This window comes from Benincasa hispida, chromosome 1 (genome assembly GCF_027475165.1).
Source record: "Benincasa hispida cultivar pf3 chromosome 1, pf3_genome.v1.1, whole genome shotgun sequence".
Taxonomy (NCBI): Eukaryota; Viridiplantae; Streptophyta; class Magnoliopsida; order Cucurbitales; family Cucurbitaceae; genus Benincasa; species Benincasa hispida.
This window is the reverse complement of record NC_143478.1, coordinates 18,803,957-18,813,284: the sequence shown is the minus strand read 5'-3', so window position 1 is coordinate 18,813,284 and position 9,328 is coordinate 18,803,957. Positions and strand designations below refer to the sequence as shown.

The window sequence follows — 9,328 nt, the reverse complement described above, 5'->3', positions numbered from 1 at the left end:
TTAGACTCTTTAACGAACTATTCTAAAATTTGCATCCATGCATCAAATCTATCTAATTCATCTTTCCAGGTAGGTTCCTAGGTAGGGGTGTTCCATTTTCGTCAGCTTCAATACTCCAGCCTAGACAGTATCCACCTTAGATAAAATGTCCCTTATAGATAGATTTGCTACACTCTTAATCTTTTATTAGTCAATTTAATCCTATTAAACTAATTAAAAGATTAAACCTTAGGTTGCTAAACTCATTAGAATCGTGATTTTAGGCCTATCTCCACCAAGTTTTAAAACACTTTTAAAACCATGATTCAAGCCTAAGTTCGCATGCATTTCTTTCTTATAGATTTTAGTTCTAATTTCCTTATAACTCTTATAAAAGAAACAACAAAAATCCATACACATTGCCATGCATAACTAGGTATTTATAACACTTATAAATTTAACATATGTGTCATGCTTCATGCAATGTCCATTCATTACTATATATAACTCTGATATATTTGGTAATGAACAAAGCAAACATGCTTCCATACACCCTTATACTATAACACTTATAATATAAAGATGGTGCACGTTTATGCTTAGTGCATGCATAAATATAACTTTTATTTAATGATGCATGAGCATGCTCTTATGTAATTTGAATCATGAAAACTCTAAATCATAACACTTACAATATAGAAATGATGCATGACCAATGTATAACCTAAGGTGGGATTTCAACTATATGGCATACCATATGACATATAATCAAACATACATTTAAGTACATTCACCAAAGACTACCGGGATGATTAAGCCTAAAAAATAGGAAATAAAATTTTATCTATTACATTAACTCCATCGAGCAAACTGGTTCACAGACGAACTGGGTCTTGAACCACCCGAGCGAAGCCTCTCTGATCGTTTAGCAAACTGGTCGGGTATCCACGATCGTTTGGCTACGATCGAGTACCATTTATAATGCAATGAAGCATGAGGCACTTGATCGTTTAGCACACTAAATAGAAACCTGCAAGTCTAAACAATCATTTAGACGACGACATTACTGTGAGGCACGATCGTCTAGACGATCATAGAACAAACGTTAAAATAAAAATTTACTTAGTCAGGAACTAAGCGATGAAGCTTACTGAGTTACACGATCGTTTAGTGCACGTGCGTCAACATGCTGCCGAGTATCCCATACTCAACGATCGCTTACCCCATCATTTACACGACCCGACCAATGCTTAGTCGTCTTCATCCTCGAAGCACAATAACTTCTTGCCTTGAAGCCTCATCACGAGTGACTCACAGAGACTCAAACACTTTGAATTTACAAACCCGATAGCAAGTTAATACACCCAAAAACATAGGGGGCCTTATAATTAACTTTGAATGTAAAAGAATTAAATAACCAGAGGCATCATCCCAGAAAACTCCATTATCCCACATCCACAAAACTATTTAACAATTAAACAGAGTGTAGACATGCTTTATCCACCGAGAAAGTAAATGTTATTCTATACAACAATGGATTTGGAATATCAGAACCTGGCTCTGATACCAATTGAAGGAACTCTTATCAAATAATACTATGAGTGAAGCTAGATCGTTCCAAATTCATTGTGATAGAAATACTGCATTCACAAACATACAACAAGTTATGCATCTACAAACAAATTAGAGAATGCTTTTAACACTTAAATAACAAAGGACAAGAGACTTACCTTTGAAGAACTTTACTTCCCTTGAACCTTCGCTCTCGTCAACACCAGTAACTCTCGTTGTTGTTGTGCACGTCAAGGCTATCGTCCACCAAATCTCGTTATCGCTCACCACCGCACGGTCTTCTACATGAACAGGTAGCAAGAAGAACACCACCACTCAGTAACCTCAGTATTCTCAGAGTGAAAATCTAAGAGGTGTGGGCTCTGTTGGATTTGTTAGAGGGGAGGACGAAACTACGATCGTTTACACCGACCAAGCAAGTGGGAGAGACTTTATGTCTATCGTATAGACGGGTGCTTGATCGTTTAGCAAAGGGTGCACGATCATTTAGTAAATCGGAGCTGATCGTTTAGGAAATCTCGCTCTCACGCGCGATCGTTTAAAAAATGCTATACGATCGTTTAGGTCGACTGTGCGTGTACCCGATCGTTTAGGATAAATTAACCTATCATGTATATTTTCGTTACCTAGACGATGGGCAGTGTACGATTCGTGAAACGATTGTCCTATCTCTTTGCAAAATGAAAACTATTTTCATTTTATCCTTCAGTTACGAAAACTGAATGTAACCTCCCACTTCCACATATGGTTATGGAGAAAACCACCAACAATTATCTCATAATTGTTTAATTAAAAATAAATATAATCATATTATATTTATAACCTATAGTTTTAATATCACATCATATGCAACATATAACCATAGTCATTTTCTCCTCTACTAGATATAATCATATTTATGTCATTTTCCTCCAATTAATGTATCTCATACATCATGTCAATTATAACATATATACACTAGAAGAAATTCGGATTTTAATGTCAGTTGGCAATCGACATTAAAGATAGTATTATTAAAGCTTTTTAATGTCGATTGCCTTTAATGTCGGTTTTAAACCGACATTGGAGGGCTTCAATAACACCAATAACACAGCCTTCAATGTCGGTTGCAACCGACATTAAAGGTCTTTAATCGGTTGTAACTGACATTAAAGGTCTCGACATTGAAGGTCTTTAATGTCGGTTGTAACCGACATTAAAGGTCTTTAGTGATTAAAGGTCTTTAATGTCGGTAAGCCTGTTTTTTTTTTTGTAAAAAAATTCTTAACCGATATTGAAGCCTGAATCTGTCCGTTTTTTTTGTTTTTGAAATTTTTTTGTCGAATCCATTTTTTTGGTCAAATAAGTTAAAAACGACATTATATGTCTCGTGTTGGGTCAGGAAATGTCCGTGTTTTATATTAAAAAGTATAAAAAAAATTTGCATGGCGAGTCCATCAATATTTGTCTTCCACCTATGAATTTATCTACAAACAAGAATCAATATTTCCAATCCATTACATATACTCATCAATATTTGTCTTCCACCTATGAATTTATCCACCAAAATTTGCAAAACAATACCAGAACCAGACTTTCATAAAATACAACTTACACCAAAGCCATCATTTCTCTCATTCACAAATATCAATTAGTACTAATTCCATGAATAAACAAGAATCACAATACCATGAATATAGCTTCCAATAATAAACAGATCATGTCTTCTACCTATGAATTTATCCATAAACAAGAATCACAATACCAAAACCAGACTTTCATAGAATACTTACATTAAGCCATCATTTCTCTCATTCACAAATATCATATTAGTGCTAATTTCATTCCCAAAGATCATGGTGAGATAAATTTACATTCATTCTAAGCTAGCATTTACATTCTATTGAGACAAAAAAGAAGAATTACATCCTTACACAAATCGGCCAACAAAACTTGCCCATTCGGTCTGAATTACGTCGATCTCTCCTTGCGTATATGCATCTTTTGTATTGAACTACAAAAAGGAAAAAAAAAAGAAGATAAAATTCAACATAAGTTTATGTCCATTTATTAAATTAAAGATAACACTATATAAAAAATAAATAATTTATGTACGAGGCTAGCATATTTAACTAAAAAGTTTTACATTATCCATATAACTAAAAAGTAAAAAGCCCCCTAAAGCAACACCAAAACTTCAAGCATCTAAAAAGCAGACCAATGGATACGAGACTTCAAGCAAATGAAACCATAAAAAACATCTCCAACTAAAAGATGCTATCGAGGGTCAATCTTAGATTATCTAAACAAGATTTTAAAGACGAATTAGATTCAAATTGTATGTAACTTAAAGCAAATAAAACACAGAAATACATCACTGAACTTCTGCCATCTATCTGTCACAATTGCATTTTACCTTCCTAAATTGAAACTAAATGTTAATCAATGCATGAGCATAGACAAATGTTAGTGAAGCCCTAAGCTGCAAGATGTTTTGTTCGTTTCAATGCAGATGACTTTGGGTGACTTTTTATATCTAAAGGGTTAACCATAACTTAGGATATTAATCAATCATGACAGCTTTTAAACTCAACAACAATAACACAAAAAGAAGTACCTCTTTTCTACAACTAAGATACAACACAAGCCTTTGTCCCCAACAATGTGAACAAGATCTTTAAGCCTTGTAAGATCCATTTGTCCATTGTTAAACACATACTGTGACAGAACCAAGAAACATACAACATTTAAAGCCATTATGGGCAGTTCGAAAATAGTTTGCTTAAGACCAAATGAAATCTTTATTATCTTCTATATTCAAGTACTACAATAGCTCAACAAGGTTCAGTATTCCAGAATTTCAAAATCATGTTACACTACCTCCATTTCAGGCAATACATTAAGCAATATCATCGTAAATAGATAAAAGGAAAGAAATTGAAGTAACAATGGCATGGCTAGCTCCTTCTTCAATATAACTAGAAGCATTTTCTGAATTTATCCCAATGCCTCACGTTCTGCTCTATCCTTTTTTACCTGCAAAACATACCCAAAGCGGGAAAAAAATTACCTTTAGCTTCATTCATTCAGCTTTCTCCGGTTTAATAAAGATAAATATCAACAAAGATCAATACTAAATGAGATTGTTTAATTACTAAACAAAGTCATTTACCTTAAAGTTCAAAAGGAAAATGCTAAAGAAGCTATGTACCAACAGTCTAGCAAGACATCGGATGAAATTTGGCAGAATAAGATTGGTCGACATCAAGTAGAAAGCAATGGTAGGATGTGCCACACACAATCCTCACAATTATTCACTAAGTAGTATTCCAAGAAATCAAAGGAGTTGTAACACGCATATGCAGCATCATGCGGCCCTACTTCCTGCTACTACACAGTTTAAATTAACACAAATTTTATTCACCTAAGCCGAGACATTAATATTAAACAATTTGACACAACGAGTAGAACAATTGAGCATGTTAATTCGCACTGGTCATCAAATCATCAACCTTGCTCTATCTTATTTTTATTTAGCCTTCCTTCCATACTCGCCAGTAAATAAAAATCAAAGAATCCAGATTAATCAAACCAAAAAAAAAATAAAAAAATTACTGCCACACATTTTACTTTATTTACATGTGATAAAGCAATTTCGCTCGTATAATGTTTTTGAAAATAATATAAGAATTAGGATTAACAGTGAAGATCTATTGGTAGTGCATGAAAATCACTCGTATAAAATTGTATAATGTTACAATCAGAACAAATCAAGAATTCAACCACAAACAAAGGCCTACGCAAGTCATTTATTTGCTTTAAAAGAAAACATATCCAGGATTCATACATATATTACCCAAAAGCTGATATCTATCTAGATCATGAAACCTGAAATCATGAAAAAGACAACAGAGGATGGAATGAGAAACCTTGAAGGGGAATTCAATAAAATTAGAACTACACTAGATAAACAATTCAACTATAATGCAAGTACATAGTAAGATACCATCTAGGCTAACAGACGGTAAATAATATCAAAATCAATAACTCCCAAATACAGGTCATAAGATACAAAACTCTAAGAACCATGATTGACACTACGATATAGAGCAGCTTCTTCATTTCCATGAACACGACCAGACATTTTTCACTCTTTTTTTACCACAATTTTTTTTTCACTTTAAATAATAAAGCGGGAGATATGAAATAATGGAAAGACTTACAAGTGCCAGCATATCCTGGATATAGCTCCTGAGTGGTGTTTGCATGACCTGCCAAAAGAATGAAATAATTCAAATTAATAACCATCTAACTAGTATTTAGAATTCAACATCCTGTGCTTAATTGGGGAAAAACAACAAAACCCAATACAATCAAGAGTTAGTTCCCAATGACCATGAAAAATTATAGAAATTTAACCATAAAAAAATACTAGATTTCCAGAATATTGCACGCTCAACAATTATATTAAGAGCATGTTGAATACAGAAATAAAACTGAAGATTATTCGGTTATGATAAACATATAACACATTTTTGTTTTTTCGGCGAGGCTCGAACCGATCTAAGATCATCAGGAAGGTACTAATGCTTCATGAAAAGGTCCATGGTCTGCTTCAAATGCTGATTGCCCGCATCAACAACTTCCCTGGGGAGTCGATTCAAAGCCTCATTCACATCAATATCATAATATGGATCATACAGATCGAATTGAAGACCTAACATAGTAACACAACCCAAAATCAATCTCCACGGAACAAAATTCGAAATCAACGCCATAGAAAAAGAAATGATTAGGGTTTCAATTACCATAATTACGGAGGCATTGGGTCGATCTGGCGATGAATCCCCAATCTTCTTCTTTTGGTCGATGAAGGACTGCAAAAAGGATGCCATTTCGATCTTTCTCCTTTCTTCCTCCGGAAAAATTTACTCTTTGATTTTTCTGTCAGAACAAGATTGGTTAATGAACATGAACTTCAGGCATGGACAAACTCAATCTATGAACATGAGCTGCACAACGGCTAGATCTGGCGTATGGCTTGCAGATTGGTGAGAGTGAGAGAGAAAGAAAGAAAGATCGGAACTTCAGGTGGTGGATCTACTTTTTCATGGGTTAAAGAGAGAGTTTGACAGGGGAGAGAGAAAGAGAAGGCTCACTGGCGACGCTAGGCGATGGACGGTGAGGCGATTGGAGAAAGGGTCTTGGCCAGGGAATGTGCAATTGAGGAAGACGACGTGGGAAGGGCTTGGACGGAGAAGAAGAAGAAGATTGGGGATTTAATTTGAGGGTCATTTTTTTTTATTTTACACAATATATATGTTGGTTTTTTAATTTTTTTTATTGATAATTGGGGAACGTGAGAAATGAAAATGGGAGAGAGGGAAACAAAATAAATTGACCTACAATGTCGGTTTTAAACCAACATTATAGGTACACCTACAATGTTGGTTTAAAACCGACATTAAAGATCCTTTTTTTTAAGAAACCGACATTGTACATCTATTTTAATTTTTCCCAACCGACATCAAAGCCCAGATTTCTTGTAATGATAATTGACCAGTTTAATTATATCATATATAATCAATCTCTCTCTTGTCAATTTGAACACTTCAAACTAACCCAAAAACTAATTCTCAACTTGAATCCATTGAGCTACCAAGGGGATCTGATAGACTTGTGGCTTGAAGCTCCAACGGTACATGAATAGCTGACTAAACTCTTTAGCCACGAGATCCACCATCCTTTAACTGTAAGGCATTCCACTAAAGACCGACAACTGCACTCTTCCCACCACAGATATATTTCTGTGTCCATCAGATATAACCAGTCAACAGTATGATAACCCTTCACAGATGCTCGTAAGTACAGTTGGGCCAATTTACCGTTTTGCTCCTGTAGTTACATCTAACTTTTTAACTACCACTGATCCCTCTAATGAACAATACAACATAGTCCTACTTTGTGTGGACACCTTTTGAGCCATGAGAAGGTGTGCGGCGCCACATCGTTCAAGCCTCAGAATCAACTCTTAAAGGAGCAATCTATCTACTTACCCTTGCTTCGGGGAAGAAGTGAATTCCATCTTGTGTAGTTGAGTTCCTAGCTCCCAAATCAGACGAATCTCCAAAGTGGTAAGTTTAAATCGGCAATCTGGCCACTCGCACTCATACAAATCAAATGACCGCCTTCAAAGGCAGGAGTTCCCAACTCACTTAGGATTAAGGTCATGTTACCTATGATCATCCTAGTGAAGTGAAGTCTCTGTCATGAACGGTGTTATATAACGAGACTATAACACTTCGTGGTCTGGTCTTATACAAACTTCTTTGTATAGGACGGCCTCATTCGCATGTCTCCATATAAATGGTCAGGATCAGACCATCTGTAGCAAGTCATAACACTTGTAACTCTTTTACAAACGGGTCGCATTCGTAGTGTCACCAGGATAAGGTTTCCTTCCTATATTCATATACTACAGACCATTTTGGTTATCACTTAAGGCATGGTCCACCTGTATATCTCCACATACATGCTTAAGTTACAACAACAATCAGGGATCTTAGTTTATTGGTTTGTGGTAAAGCAAATAAAACATCAAATGTTTCATAGACAACAATGAAGAAAAATATCATATATTATTACATCACAAATATTTGTTCAATATAGTGTTTACAAACTATAGGAACCAATGAGAGTTTAGGGCATCATCCTCAATACTATAGACTGTTTAGGCTATTTTACTTGAACTTGATCCAGTTTATGTCTCCACATAGAGTCCAAGTATTCATTACAATAGCCAAGGGTTTGTAGTGTATTATATTTAGAGTTATCAATTCATTTTCATTCAACAACATTTGTCTGAATAAACTTCATATATGTTTACTGTTTACAAACTACAAGTTTTAGGACATACAATCCAACACACACATCACGTGACAAAGAAGAGACATCAACTTTATTAAATAAATGAGGAAATAAAAATTTCATATATTGGAAATTTGGATGACCAAGGCGAAAATGCCACAACATACAATCTTTTTCTAAAGTTGAAAAATAAGAAGATAACAAACTAGCTCTATAGATATTCCTAGAAAAAGCATCACCATCAAGGAAGTAAAGCTCAAGTCCTCCTCATGCTCAAGTCCTAAAAGAAAATATAATCCAGTGGGGGGGCAACTTGAAAATTGAGATCTTTGGTTATCTTACCAATAGATAAGATATTTTAAGATATTTTAGGTACATGCAACACATTCTGTAAAGTTAAACCATGGAAAGGAGAAATATGACCCTTGTTCGCAATAGAAGCAAAAGCCCATCTGCAATTCTGATCTTTTCATTACTTGCACATGGAAGATACGATAAAAAGTTATTAGACGACCTAGTTAAATGATCTGTAGCCCATGAATCAAATATCCATGGATTATTATCAGTTATACTTAGGAGACTTAAGGACTGTGATATACCTAATGAGTTATTGCCCCAAGGGAAGAGATAACAGAGTCATTTTGAAAATTCATCCGAGGTTGTGGCTAAGAAGTACTTGTAGATTCACTCATAAGAGTCTGACCAGGATTGGGCTTGTCATTTGGAGGTCGTCTACCATTCGATGGTCTGCCATGTAATTTCCAGCACTATTCCTTTTTTGTAATGTTCACACACTGGAGTCTATTTCCTATTTTGTTTGTCACCATCATTACTAGATATTTTCACACTAAAAGCAGCTGAATTAGTAGTAGACACAGTTGTGATGTTCATAGCACTAGATCTATCTTCCTCAAGGCGAACCTCATAACAC

The 9,328-nt window shown here is 35.0% G+C and overlaps 1 pseudogene; it reads right to left on the bottom strand.

Annotated features, from left to right (window-relative positions):
• Positions 1 to 4,527: 4,527 nt before the first annotated feature.
• On the bottom strand, positions 4,528 to 6,467 carry LOC120073560 (cytochrome b-c1 complex subunit 7-2, mitochondrial-like; annotated as a pseudogene).
• Positions 6,468 to 9,328: the final 2,861 nt, after the last annotated feature.